Here is a 16103-nt window from a genome sequence, read left to right on the forward strand (position 1 = left end):
TATATATATATATATATATACAAATTCTGCGAAGAACCAGCACTCCCATATGTAAAAAGTAGTTTTTTTATTTCTGTTGCATTCCAACGTTTCGGTCCCTGTTGGGACCTTTCTCAAGGACCTTGAGAAAGGTCCCAACAGGGACCGAAACGTTGGAATGCAACAGAAATAAAAAAACTACTTTTTACATATGGGAGTGCTGGTTCTTCGCAGAATTTGAATATATACATTTTAACCGTGCACCCCAGCAGAAGAAAACTCCATTGGAGTGCATCAGAGTGCGGATACTCATTGGAACCGATATATATATATATATATACACTGTTCAAATGACCAGCAACTCCAGGGATTTCAGTGAAAAAAGTTTTGTATTTAGATAAGTGCAGTTACAGCCAACGTGACGTTTCGGTCCACTCAGGGACCTTTCTCAAGGCAACTCCACCCTCCACCCATAGGGGTATAAGTAGCCTATAGTGATAGATCAATTAAGGAAATTACATCATCAGAAAGTGACATGTGCTATGTAATCATAAAATCACCAATTACAATATCTAAAAGAAGTAAAAAATTACTTTAACATGTCAAAGTGCTAATCGTGATAAATAGATAAATAGAGCAGTGTTATAAAATGTGGTAGCAGTTACCTAAAAGATTATAATTCATTGTAAAAAAGTGTTACAGATAATTTAGAATATCGTGCTATATCTTACAAAATATGTAGAATACCCAAAGATATCATTCCCACTATGTATCTATTAGTTAAACTTGGCTAAACTTATCCTTATTCCTATATCTGGTTTTATTTTAGATTGTTGCTATTTGGGAATTTAAAATATTGTGTAATGGATAGTGACTTAGCCCCTGACAAACAAATAGATACATAGTGGGAATGATATCTTTGGGTATTCTACATATTTTGTAAGATATAGCACGATATTCTAAATTATCTGTAACACTTTTTTACAATGAATTATAATCTTTTAGGTAACTGCTACCACATTTTATAACACTGCTCTATTTATCTATTTATCACGATTAGCACTTTGACATGTTAAAGTAATTTTTTACTTCTTTTAGATATTGTAATTGGTGATTTTATGATTACATAGCACATGTCACTTTCTGATGATGTAATTTCCTTAATTGATCTATCACTATAGGCTACTTATACCCCTATGGGTGTAGGGTGGAGTTGCCTTGAGAAAGGTCCCTGAGAGGACCGAAACGTCACGTTGGCTGTAACTGCACTTATCTAAATACAAAACTTTTTTCACTGAAATCCCTGGAGTTGCTGGTCATTTGAACAGTGTATGAATTTTTTACCGTGCACCCGGGTAATCGATGTGACACAGTGTGCCACCCAGACGAATACGTACGTATATATATATATATATATATATATATAAATATATATATATATATATATATATATATATATATATATATATTCTAGTTCACTAGAACCTATAGAAAGCGTATATAAAGCTCAGCACATAAAGTGTTCTAAATCTTATTTATTAGAAGGCTCTGTAGTAGAAGGGCCTATCTAGACATTTACAACATGGATTCCATGGAATCTCCCCCTGCCCCATTCCCAGCGCATGAAGAGAAGGTACCGCTGGCGGTGGAGGAAGGAGGTTAGGGGGTTGTAGCTGTGGCAGGGGGGGACCATGGGGCTTGCGGAGCAGCCTATGGGGGTAGCGGGTTTGATGCTGCAGCCAACAGTACATTATATTGTCATTCCTTTAAAAAAAAAAGTTATGGTGGCCTAAGCACGCGATGCAGTAGCAGCACTTTCACATCGTCTCCCGGGACAATCTTTCTACTAGCCTCTTCGGGCTTGCTATTAGCAGTGGCCAGAGTCTCAGTCTACTACCAGTGCCTCCGGAACGACTTCTGCTATGGGTAGGGTGAAAAAAAAGCAATCTCCGCTTAAACTCACCTCTTTCTACAATAAAAAGCCGGAGCTGGATCCCATCCAAGATGGCGCTGAAACGCACTCTGAGGAATCAGCGTCGCAGCACAGCTCTCCAGGCGCAGAGAAGCTTATTCCCTCCACACCACTCCGATCCTCTCCCGCTGAACAGCATATTAAAGATATGCTCTCTACCTTTCGGGCAGACCTGCAAATGGACTTTAAAAACATGCTCAAGGAGCTCAAGTCCGAACTCACTGCCTTGGGAAATAGAACGGGCCACTTGGAGGACAAGATGGAGGAAATGGTGAGTGCGCACAATAGTTTGGTGGATGAGACACATAAATCGGAGGAGGCCATTGTTGACATTAAGCGCAAGTTAATGGATATGGAAGACAGATCCAGACGCAATAATGTGCGAATCAGAGGCGTCCCTGAACAGATATTACCCGCTCAGTTACAAGAGTTCTTTATGGACTTCCTGCGTACTATGTTACCTGAAGTGGAAGGTAACTTTCTACTTATTGATCGGATCCACCGACTGTATAAACCTAAGAATGCACCCCAATCCGCACCCAGGGATACGGTTGCCAGATTGCATTTTTTTCACGTAAAGGATCTCCTGCTAAAAGCGGCTAGGAATTCCGAATCCAGGCCTGAGAGATATAAGGACATAGAGTTGTTCACCGATTTGTCTCCAATGACTCTACAAGCCAGGAGGGAATTTCAAGAAACGACTTCCATACTCCGGCAGCACAATATCCCCTACAGGTGGGGTTTTCCTTTGCGACTGGTGATCATGAAAGACGGAGCTACTACCACCATCCAGACTCCAGCGCAAGGGTGTACACAACTCCGCACTTGGGGTTTAAAGCCGATACCTCAGCTGCCGCCTGTAGGAAAAGAGGGCTGAAGTTCTGTTTCTGGTCTTAGATCCATTTACTGCAAGTTCTATTTTTTGCCCGAACAGACATTACTGTTTTCATCATATCTCCCGGGAGCTGTGTTAAGTATATTGGAATAAGTTACTGTTTGCTTGGTTAACCCTACGATACAGACTTTACCCTGTGGGCCATTTGCTGGCGGTAGGCCCCACGGTTCAGTGGAAGTATCCACCTTTATAATTATAATTTTTTTTCTTTTCTGTATGTTTATATTATTGTTTTCTCTCTTCTCCTTTCCCCCCTTCTTCTTGGGTATGCGTTCCTTAGGAATTTGTATATGCTCTGTGGTGTTATGCTAACTGGGTTCGATGGTGACTCTCTATGTGTGACTTTATGCAACCGACATTATATTTATGATGGTGTTTAATGTTTTAACCGTTAATGCTAAGGGTCTGAACAGCCCTTATAATAGATCTTCTTTATTGTATGAAGCCAAACAGCAGCGGGCTGATATTGTGTTTGTTCAGGAGACACACTTTACTCCTTCTACCACATGTGTTCCGAAAAACAAGTTGTATATTATATTCTATTCTGCCCCAGCATCTACGAAAAGAGCAGGTGTTGCAATAATGATAAGCACTTCCTTAACTTACACATATGAGAGTCACCATGTGGACCCTAATGGTCATTGTATTGTGTTGAATTGCTACATTAATCGGAAACCTTATACTTTGGTCAATATCTACTCCCAAAATTCCTCTCAACTTTCATTTCTTAGAAAGGTATTGCATAAAATAATCTCTTTGAAACATGGGTCCTTGATCTTGGGTGGAGATTTCAACCTTGCCCCTGATCCTGTATTGGATAGATCGGGTACTCCTAAGGGCCAACATAAGCTGAAACTCTCCTCATTCCAAAGCCTCTTACAAAAATATGGGCTTTATGATTCATGGAGACTTTATCATCCTGGGGAAAGGGACTATACATTTTATTCTCATGTGCATTTGTCCTACTCGAGGATTGACTTGATCCTTGTTCAGAAGGATATGCTAGACTACATCGCACAGTCCCATATTGGTCTGATTTCATGGTCGGATCATGCCCCTGTGCTGTTATCAGTAGCAGACCAGGTGCAGCGATCTTCTAGGGCCCAATGGAGACTTAACCCTTTACTGATCACCAGACCTGTATTTAAAGAGATAATCTCTAAGGCTATAAAGGAGTATTTTGAACTTAACGATAATGGTCAATGTAGTACCTTTAGTGTATGGAATGCCCATAAGGCTTATTTGAGAGGGCTTTTTATTAAGTTGGGCTCTAAATACAAAAGAGATAAGATTATGCCATATCGCACACTTTTGTACAAATTATATAGTTTGGAACAAAACCATAAACAGTCACCTGATCGATCTACTGCAGTCCTGATTGCTGATACTAGAAGGGAGCTTCAAAATTTAGCGATGGTACAAATTCAAAGTAAATTGACGTTTCTTAAAGCCACTCATTACAGGATGGGCAATAGAGCATCTACGCTTTTGGCTAACCAACTACGCACTAGTCAGGCCAAAAAACTTATTCACATGATTAGAGATAACCGCAACAACCCCATTTATGACCCAAGAGCAATAGGGAATAGATTTGCTGAATTTTATACGACTCTTTACAATATAGCTGACGACCCTGCTACTCCTCAACCCACTTTACAACGCATAGATGATTTCCTAGATTCCATTCAGCTACCCCGACTTACTCAGACTCATTGGGAACAGCTTAAAAATCCTATAACTGAATTGGAGGTCTCGAAAGCTATAGCATCATTTCCTAGTAATAAGGCCCCCGGGCCAGATGGGTTCACGCATTTATACTATAAGACGTACTCCCCACTATTACTCCCACATTTAACAAACACCTTCAACGAAGCTTTTGCCGCAGGTTCTTTTCCCAAGGAAATGCTTCTATCGCAGATTGTTACCTTACCTAAGCCGGGGAAAGACCCATCTTCCGTACAAAATTATAGGCCAATCAGTCTACTGAACGCAGATATAAAAATATACGCTAAGGTTCTAGCTTTACATCTCCAGTCCATTATGCCAGCAATTATAGATCCGGACCAGGTGGGATTTACTGTCGGTAGGGGTGCCCCTGATGGTACTCGTAGAGCTATTGATATTTTACATTGGCTGGGGCGCTGTCGGACGCCTTCTCTGCTTCTCTCCCTGGATGCGGAGAAGGCGTTTGATAGAGTTAATTGGTCATATTTATCTAGGGTCCTAGAAAAGTTTCACTTCCCCCTGGAATTAATTACTGCAATTATGGCGTTGTACAAAGGCCCTTCGGCACAGATCAACACTAATGGGACTTTATCTGCCCCCTTTGATATAACTAATGGGACCCGGCAGGGGTGCCCGTTATCTCCTATTATATTTTCCTTGGTGATTGAACCCCTTGCCCAAGCCATCCGCCAGGACCCGGATATCCAGGGTATCAATATAGCAGGTCAGATTCAGAAGGTGGGTCTCTTTGCGGATGACACTATTATTTATATGTCACACCCATCCCACTCCCTAAATAAATTGCTAGGGCTATTACGAGCATATTCTGAGGTATCATATTACAAGCTTAATGAAACCAAAACGCAGGCTTTATGTATTAATGTGTCGGATGCTGATACCGAGTGGTTTAAACGTAATTATCAGTTTCAATGGAAGGGGAATTCAATAAAATATTTAGGCATTGATATTATGCTTTCTCCCAGTGATATGGTTAGGGTAAACCTTACACGGTTGTACCAGGAATTATCTGCTGATGTCAAAACGTGGAAGTGCCAATTTTTGTCTTGGTTGGGACGGCTGCAAGCTTTAAAAATGTTGGCATTGCCAAAGGTTTTGTATGTGTTTAGAACTATGTCTGTACATGTACCACCTGCCTATATTATGAAACTGCAATCACTCTTCAATTCTTTTTTGTGGGCGAACCAAAAACCTAGAGTTGCACAGAAAATTATACAATTGTCAAAACGCAAGGGGGGGTCTCAATGCCCCTAATATATTGAGCTATTACAAAGCGGTGACTCTTGATCAACTAAAGGCATGGATGACACTAGATATGGAGAAACGGTGGGTTCAAATCGAACAAAATTCTGTCTCCCCGCTTTTACTTCCACAGATTATGGGCACCCAGACGCCACTCTCTTATATTAATCCGCAACGAGTTCCTCCAACTGTCACCCATTCGCTGGGCGTGTCGCAGTATCACAAAAAATACTTTAACACCTCTTTGCATGTGTCTCCCATTGCGCCAATTGCAACAATGGAATTGCTCATTCCGGATCTCAATCTAACCCATTGGGGTGACTTCCGATTAGCTCCCATTCACTATCTTACCAAAAAAAGGTCAACTTTTGTCCATTGAGGAGCTACAACGACAATTGCTCCTTCCGAAAATGGTGTTTTACCAATATCTGCAGATAAGACATTATTTAGGGTCAACTGGCTGTATCCCGCTGAGGGCACCAACTGTGTTGGAACGCTGGCTAACTACCCTAACACCTCTGAAAGGAGGAATATCACTTTGGTATAGAGCACTGCAGCCTTCGGTTGAGATTAAGAGCACTTCCACAATCCTCAAGTGGGAACAGAGATTGTGCATATCTTTGTCTGAGGACGACTGGTTGCATATATTTACTATTCCTACCACAGTTTCTAAATGTATTTCTCACCTGGAGACTTCTAGGAAAATATTGTATGATTGGTATATGACCTCCAGTAAGCTACACTGCATTTACAGGACTGTACCTAATACGTGCTGGAGGGGATGTCACCAGAAGGGTGATATGCTTCATATCTGGTGGGGATGCCCTAAGCTTCAGCAGTTGTGGCAGCAATTGGAGGCCTATTGTAACACTCAGTTGGACTTACAAATAAAGTTTACCCCAGAAACTGTTCTCCTGGGCCTTTTGGATCCAATCGTTCCGAAGGAGTTGTGCACGACCTTGCACCATCTGATCTTTGCGGTGAGGCAATTGATTGCAAGACAATGGAAGTCCGTCACGGTTCCCACGGTTCGGCAGATTATCAAGGAAGTGGACATTCATTATCAATATGAGAAATTGGCTGCCTTGGCTACGTTTAGTGCAGCGAAATTTTATAGGAATTGGGAAAAATGGTCCTCTGTCAGACATAGGCTGGTTTATGTTGATCCTCAGCTTCAGGTGTCCTAGGAACGCATACCCCCCCCCCAAACCCCCCCTCTTTTCTTTCCTCTATATTATGCTTTTATATTTTATTTTACTTTTCCTTTATTGCATTTATGTGTATTGTTTTCTTTTGAAACTCAATAAAAAAACTACATTTAAAAAAAAAAAAAAAAAAAAGTTATTTTGTGGCGTTACTGTTTGGATGTATAGTATTTGGAATTTTTGCCTGGGAACACAAAAATTATGTTACGCTCGTTCTGTCCACTAGACAGCTGACCAAACAAATGGTAAGGCAGTACTGTTAGCTTTCAGTTTCTATGATCATCCTTTAGTTCTACTTAATTTACATTTTTTTATTGTGAATATAGTCGGTTTAAACAGATCTAGGTATTCACAGTCATTTGGTGAAGCGCCAATATTTATGTTCTGAACTAGATAGCAGCAGTATATTTAACAATTCTTTATGTACATTTGAATCTCTTTGTTCAACGCAGCTACAATCATACACATGTCTCCTATTCCTGGCTGTTGCATTAAGAATATTGTTATTCCTATACACTTCCAGTTAACATTTATAGATGTTATATCAATAGAAAAAAATACTTTCAGATCTAAACAGAAACACGTGTCCCTTTGTCACATATGATGAAAGTCATTTTTTATTGTATAAACATGTTCACGTCTATATGTGCAATGTTGTTTTTTTATTTATTTATTTTTTTAAAGCAGGGATCCTGCTTCCCACAGAACAAATATACATGTTAAGAAGAAAGATATACAGTATTTGTTATTGTGCAATAGGAAATACATTATTAATGAAGGTTGAAAATGCACCTGAGCCAAGCATAGCTCAAATTTGGATCTCGGCTACTAAAATTCAAAGAACACAAAGGCTCAAAAAACTTTCAAAGGGACACTTCTTTAAATTCATGTGCAGAGCAGCACACATACAGCAACAAGATATATTACTTTCCACCCTCGACTTGACACTTTCTCCAAAGATTGTACTTTAGTTGAGTTGAAACATAGATAAAAACTAATTGGAGGCATGTAGACAATACTCTACAGAGCGCACCTGCTCATATGTGTCCTATTGTTTCAGTGACCTCAGATGGTGTGTTTGACCTGGCTTGGAACCTTTTGGATTAGCTTGTTTTTCTATAGTTTTTTAGTCGTGCTTCATATTATATTAGGAAAATGGCTGGCCAAAATTTAACTAATCTGGAATGTTACATTGGAAAAAGTTAATTTTATATATTAAGGAACTTTTTAATGTGTTGTTATTGTAGTTTATACATCATTGTTTATCCTAGGTGTCTCTGGGAAACAGTGCCTCTAGATAAATATTTTCAAAAACCTGTTTTCTTGTTTATAGAAGTATTAATTAATTAATTAAACCCAATAGGATTGTTTTGCCTATACAGTAATACAGATTAATTGTATCTTAGTTGGGATCAAGTACAAGGTACTGGGTTTTTTTTACAGAGAAAAAGGAATTACTTTTCAATTCATTAAAATGGAGTCTATGGAAGATGCCTTCCTTTAATTCGGAGCTTTCTGGATTATGGGTTTCTGGATAATGTATCCCATCCCTGTATATATGTTTTACTATATAATATACAATATTAAATATATAATATACACATTCCTTGAATAGCCTGTAAGCAACAGTCTAAGAATAGTAGAAGTCAACTTAGATTTCTATGACCTGTATATAAACATTTAACTTACAGCTTTGTATTATGATTTCCAGGTCCCAGTGTCAGACTGGGATGCCAGGGGCCCACCAGAAAACCTTAGACTGTGGGCCCACTTTCTAAACTATTATTCCTTCTCTCCTCACTCAATCTCTTTATTCTTCTTGTCTTTTATCTCAACATGTTATAATCAATCCTTCCATTATTAAGCCTCTTTTTCCCCATAAAGAAATAGAGAATGATAATGAAATAGCCTAAATGGTTAGAAGCAAGAGGGCCTACTGACACCTGGGCCCACCGGGAGTTTTTCTGGTATCCCGGTGGGCCAGTCCAACACTGCCAGGTCCCATACTATATATTTTACAGGGTATTATACTGGGTATGTTTTCTGTATTTTTCCCTATAGATTTATCTAATAGTAATAAAAAAAAAGTTTAATGCATTTTTAGTTTTCCATTTTACTTTCTTTACTTTCTCGAGTTCCATGAAAGTCTTTTTTGGTCAATGTACAGTTTTAAGCTATGCCTGTACAATGGCCATATCACCTCTCATAGCCCTTTAGTTATGTATATCCCATTACAACAAGCCAGAAGGGGGTATGGCATGGAAGTAGAGGGCATCAGTAGAGGAATGGACAGCTGAAGGTTTCCATAAATGGCACTTTCCATAGCAGGCACATGTCCATATTTTTATTGCTTGTTCACAGAAATACCAAAATAAGCACGTCACACATTCATTTTCATGTTGTTTTTAATGATAATTTACATGAAATTCAATTGCTGACTTATTAAATGCCATGAAAAGTAATTTAGGTGAATTTTAGAAGAATTAATGATCCAGGTAATCTGTATGCCAAAGTGTGTGGACACCTGTCAGTTCAACATCTCATTCCAAAACCAAGAGTACTAATAGAAATGTGGATCCTCCACTCCACTCTTCTCTGAACACTTTCCAACAGACGTTAGAACATTCTTGATGGCAGAGCCGGGCCAAGCTGGGAAGGCACCCTAGGCAGCCTGCCCGGCTGCTGTGCCATCTGGGTGCACGCATGCGTGCGAGCTGGATGCTCGCATGTGCGCGAATAGATACTGGTGTGCGAATAGGCACGCAAAAGACGCTTGTGTGCATGCGTGGAACAACGCGCTATCACTCATAGATGACAACAAGTAGGCGGTCGGCAGAGAAGGGACCGGACTAGGGGTATGAGTAAGTACGTGCCTGGCGCCCCTCCACCTTTGCGCCCTAGGCACGTGCCTACTCTGCCTACCCCTAGTTCCGGCCCTGCTTGATGGGATTTGCTATTATTCATACAATTCTGTATGGACCTGATTTTTGTATGGCATTATTTGGTTTTAGAAACAGGAAAGGGCCTTCTCCAAAATGTTGCCACAAAGTAGAAAGAACAGAATTGACAAGACTGTTGTATGATTTAGTATCACCTATGCAATGATGGATGTGACTTAAATAGCCGAATCCAGTAATGGCTGTCCACATGCTTTAGGTCATATAGCGTATCTGTTTAATTTAAAAAGGTTGTTTATTTTTTATCTTGTAGCTTTGAAAATAAACAGATGTTACCATTTAAACAATATTTACACTTTGGTTTAACTACCTGCAAAGGTGGCACTGCATAGATTTTTAGAACTTTTCTGTCTGCTCAAGCCAGAGAAATTGTGACATTCTTACCATGTAAGGTCCTTTCTACGTCAGATTGATATTACAAGCAGAGCAGAGGAAGAGCAGGTATTGATCACTACTGGACATGCTCCAGCCATTTGAATTTCAGTGATCTGACTGTCTGACCTGATTCAGCCAATCAGTAACTAACAGGGAAGGGGGCATGCACACTAGTGAGTCTTTGTGCATTGTGACTAAATTGGTGGCCATTTGTTTGGAGGGAAGAGACCTAAGGATTTATGCAGTTTTACCTTTGCAGACAGGTATAAACCAAATTGTAAATATTGTTTAAACGACCAAATCTGTCTATTTTCAAAAACTGTAATAAAGAAGAGCATAATTCATTATTGTTAGGTCTAAGAAATAGCTATAACAGCCTGATGATCTGAAATATGAATGTTCCTGCTGAAACTGCATATTTTAACAGGTTTATACCTATGCGCTTACCAATTTAAAGATGTATCATTGTTTCCTGATAGCTGTGTTTTGAAAACTGAAATTATTATTTTGTTTTAATTTGCAGGTGAAGTAAAGTCGGGTAGCTTCAGTGAGATCTTCCCCACTCTGCTCCTCTAGTAACTTCAGCCCAAGTGATCCTCCTTATTTTGGACTCACACTTCCCAACAGAGGCCTGCAGTTATTCCGCAATGGTTAAGGACAATGGAAATACAGCAGCCGTGACACACATCTCTAATGGGACTAACACTGGGGTTTTGCTCATGACAGATATCCTAACCACTTTCAGTTGCATGTCTTTTGTTAGACTTTTTAATGCTTTCCCAACATGGCCATTCTACACATGCTACCAGTCGACCAGTCATTACTTTCTTAGCCTTTTGGAACAATTGCTAGGAGACTTCTCTTTCACTTCAGGTCACAACTCTGTTTAAGGATTTTGCTATCAAACTGGACAGAACCATGCCAAAATATCTCAAAATGTCCTCAGGTCACATTGTGGCATTTTATGTAGCATAAGCATACCCCCCAACAAGAAACATGAAAACTGTTGACTGCAGCAAAATACCCACAGTATTGCTAAGCCTCAGGACTGAAGATTTATATACTCTGATACCCATTTTTAGCCACTTGGAATTTAATTATATTGTACAGTCATCAAAACTGTCACAGCTGTAAACATTACCCTGCACAGACACAGGTCACATTATGGTAGTATTTTATATATACTCAAATGTAAGTCGGGGATTGTCAATGGACAGAAAATGAAAAAAAAACTGTGTGTATATGGTACTTATACAAAGCATATGTATATATGTTCTTATGTACAAATGTCCATTGTATATAATCTTCCTTCCCTACTGAAGAGAAAAATTTTTTAATAATGCAACCCTCAGAAGGAAAGAGTTGGTAGTCCATGCTCCTAACAATCACAATGTTCCAGTCCTTTCATAAAAAAAAAAAAAAAAAACCTAGTCATTTCCAAAAACAAGCTAATTTTTAAATATTATTCATAGATTACAAGCTAGAAACCATGTATGATTGAATATCACATCTTTGAGGAAACATAACGTTACTATTCTACGTATAATACACATTGCATCAGGTAATGTTTTACACTGCTACATAACTACTAAAAAAATAAGGAAAGTCAAGCTGTTTTCTGTTATTGAATTCTGGGAATTTTAATCGATCTAAATTAAATCTGTGAGTAAGCCTTAAATGTTTTACACATTTACAGCAGCATCAAATGAACACAGAAGAAGAGAAACCTGTTTACAGTGACAATATATCTAGAAGAGTATTTAATGCATGCCTGCCGTAGGAGCAATGCATAGTATTAGACTAATCCAAAAAGTAAAAAAAGAAGTTTAGCACAGGCCTTTCAAGCTCAGGGCATCATGGGAGCAGTGGTTCACAGCACCTAGATGACAGTAAGCTTCAAATCACTGTTTGACAATATTTTCTTCTTGCTTAAGGCGCTGTTACCGCAGGATAGGTCATGTGCATGCGAGCAATAATATTGATCTTGTTCAAAATGAATTCTATGATAGGTTAATATCTCTGTGTCACAAGTGACGCTAATGATTTCCCTTGTAGTGGAGAATAGTGATGGGTGAATTTGTCCCGTTTCACGAATTTCGGTGAAAAATTAGTGAAACGCCAATTTTGACAAAATTGACGCCGGAGCCCATTAAAGTCAATGGGCATCCATAATCGTCGCCGGCATCAATTCTGTCGCCAGTATCAAAAAAACCTTTGACGCCAAATTTTCACAGCAAATTCACGAATTTATTCGCCGGCGGCGAAACGCGGAAATTCACCTATGATTAGTGGAGAATTAAGGATAAATTGTACCGATAATCATTTCTAAGTTAGCAAAACTAAAGTGCTTTCCGGGCATAAACCAAACAGGAACGTGATTATTTTGGTCATTTAATTTGAGCGATTTACAAATTGTACAAAAATGCATTCTCACATTCATGTTGTTAAAATAATGTTATTGCAATCCATTATTTAATACGTTCTTAAAAAAAACTCAAATAAAAAAAAAGTGAAGGGCAATATTTTTTTTTCTTCTGTGATTGGCTCTGTTCATTCTAACATTATAAAACTGCCAAGAAAAGCTAGCAGAACTATTCTACATAAGTGGAGAATCTCCTTATGCAGTGGTATCCAACTAGGATCTCTTTACTGCCGAGTTACAAAAAAACGTTGCTGTGATGCAAACTGGACCTGATCTGTTCCTTCTCTCAAATCTCTTCTTGAAACATATTTTGCTCTTGTATCATTCATGGGCACAACTTTGGCTAGGGAATGCCTGCACGTGCAAGGTGCAGCAGACCCCTGTATTGCATGCTCACCTATGGCAGACATGCATTAAGGGCTGCCACGCACGTCTAGTGCAGCAATGCCCTAGATGTAAGTTAGCTCTTGCAATTGTGTCCACAGTCATACAGAAATTAGCCTTGTAATATTTGCCCAGCCCTAGTAACAGCTGGCCCATGAATGCTACCTACTGCTTGGTTGCTATTTTATTTGTGAAATAAGCAAAATGTACTGTTGGCCTTGTTTCCCACAGTATTTAATTAGATGAATGTTCCAGGGCTTCAAACTTGTCACAGGGGGTCACCACCTTGGAAAGTGTCTGTGAAACTCACATGCTCAGTGGGCTCTGAGCATCTGTTGAGAAGAAAAGCTTATGGGTCATCACAAATTAAAAAGCAGAAAATTAGGTTTGTCTGTAGTATAAGCTGATACTACAAGGCTGAATATTAAATTCTGGATTCTGTGCTGCCATGTAATTTCTGTCATTCTGTGCTGCCATGCAATAATTATCTGCATTCATTACTAATCAACCTGACATTTATATTCTGTATATTGTGAGTAGGTCCATAAGCTCATTAAGTGACAGCAGCACAGAGAATGTACAGTGAACAAGCAGAAAAGAAGATGGGGAGCTATTGGGGCATCTTTGGAGACACAGATCTTTACTGCTAAATGGCTTTGGTTGCCTTGGGCTGGCACAGAAACCCAAGACATAATGTACAACATTTCTAGCCACCTTCTTTAGTTAAGCTTTAGTTCTCCTTTAATTTGTTGTTGGGTGCTTGAAGCCATACTTTAACATCAGCTAAAAAAATGACAGCCTTGTAATAAAGCATTACTGCCCTATCTTGCCCTAATACCTGATATCTTACAGCCTGCACCCCTTCCCAGAATTCTCAGTAGATGTGTTCTATCAACAGGTGAACGATTACAATGCTACAATTAATTCAAGTCTGAATGCCAAAAACCTGAAAAATTTTAGGTTTTTTTTTACTATAAAATCAGAATTTTTAGTGGGAAAAAAACCTCAAATTTTTCGGGATTTATATAAAAGTCAGACCTGCGGATTTGGTCGGAGTATATTTCAGAAAACAATAAGATAAATTCGGACTTTGATAAATAACCCCCATATAGTCAAAACATTTTCTCATTCAGCACAACACACTTTACACATACACTAACTTATTTTTGGAATTTCTAAACTTAATATTTGAGATCCTAATAACTGACTTGGCCATGAGATCCTTCATTCATAGTGTTGTACTTCAGAATATCAAACTGCTGTAATATTGGATCTCAAACAGAGGCAGAGTGTTTTTGTAAATTTATCCAAAACAAAGCCTTTTGCTAAATTATCATTACGGAGATGCAGATACGCTGGCAGATTTGCTGCTGTGCTGACTGATTTCTGACTGTTATTATAATAAAGGTTGTGTTATAATCTACGTAGAATTGTGTCTCTTCATACTTTACACTAAAAATTAAAAATGTCAGGGTAGCTTGTTATAGTTGCTAACCAAGCACACACATGATATTAGCTTTGTTCTTTGCAATTATCAAATAAATGTATTTACATCGCACCCTGCAACAAATTAATGAAATTCATCATTACTGTACCTTTAAAGTACTTTCTAACAGCCTACATAACAAGAATAGTGATATCGTTTACAGTTATAATGCATAAGAAGTCAGTTGTTCCGATTTTGACCACAGAGTTAACGTGATCCTAATTGTCTCAATTTATTTTCAGGTTCGTCCACCTCCACAAGTGCAATAAACTATGGGGTAGCGCATCATAAATGTTTGCACCATTTCTAATAACCCATAGCAAACAATCACTGATCACTTATTTAAAGGAAAGATCTGGGGAATATTGTAGAAAAGGTTTATAGCAAAATAAGTTTCAAATTGTGTAAAATAAATTGTATATTTGAAGGCTCTTAATGTGTGAAGTAATGCCATGCCTCAAGATCATGGCAAAATTTATTTGGCAAAGCATTTCTGGTTTAAAAAGGGATGTAAAATTCTATGACTCAGCTCCTTGATATATTCCAGAATTCTGTGCTTGAAAATTATAACTCTGTGCTTGAAAATTATAACTCAAGTTTACAAAATATGTGTGACTTAACATGACATACTAAGGTTGTTTCTACTGTGGAAGCTCCACTCCTCCATCTTCTTATTCCAGGATCTGTTTCACTCTACTGGTACCGCATCCGGCCTAAGGTCTCAGCAAAAATGGAAAAGGTAGAAGAAGATTGTGACATGGTGCTCCAACAGATGTACCCCATACATGTGCAGTTTTCAGCAAACAGGATGTCTAACCCGGGGTAAGAAATTATAATCACTGGGGGGTATCTGACATTTGGCACATGTCACCCTGCACTGGTAACATTGATGTGTTTGCATGAGTAACACTACTATAGTTGTATAGTAGTAGTATATCAAGTATTTGATTGGGCAGCCATTCATAGGTGAAAAGGTTCAGGTTACATAGCAGATAAGCTGTGTAACATATAGTGGTGCTCTACAGAGCTTATTTAACCTGTTTCATTTAGCCCTATTACCAGGGGCGATCCGGGCCCCTCCACCGCCATAAATTACATGTAGATGTTTTAAATACATTAAAATTGCTTTCATTTTTCTTTCATTCATAAATCTTACCCCTGATTTGCAGTACTAGCTTTCTATACCTAGTACAAATTGTATTACATTTTCCCATGTGCCTGCTGCAGAATGGGACATCATTCAAAAAATATGCTGCAATATGATGTTGTTTCCCTTATTTAAAGCTGCCATTTGGCCGGGGCAATATTGGTGGTAATGTTATTGATAAAAAAAGAGAGAACATAGATTAGAAGGCTGGTATATTTCCAAGAAATGTTGGCAACCCTACCCATTCTCACTGACACCCTATCAATCAGTGACTTCAGTACCGTGACTACAAATAA

At 38.7% G+C, this 16103-nt stretch overlaps 1 protein-coding gene across 1 annotated transcript in view; it reads left to right on the top strand.

Annotated features, from left to right (window-relative positions):
• maf.S (v-maf avian musculoaponeurotic fibrosarcoma oncogene homolog S homeolog) overlaps nucleotides 1-11073 on the top strand; it is a 47183-nt gene extending 36110 nt beyond the window's left edge. Inside the window, exon 3 of the mRNA XM_041561133.1 lies at nucleotides 10892-11073. The gene's annotated coding sequence lies outside the window, so the exon portion shown is untranslated. The remainder of the gene's footprint in view (nucleotides 1-10891) is intronic.
• The last annotated feature ends 5030 nt before the right edge of the window (nucleotides 11074-16103 follow it).

This window comes from Xenopus laevis, chromosome 4S (genome assembly GCF_017654675.1).
Source record: "Xenopus laevis strain J_2021 chromosome 4S, Xenopus_laevis_v10.1, whole genome shotgun sequence".
NCBI lineage: Eukaryota > Metazoa > Chordata > Amphibia > Anura > Pipidae > Xenopus > Xenopus laevis.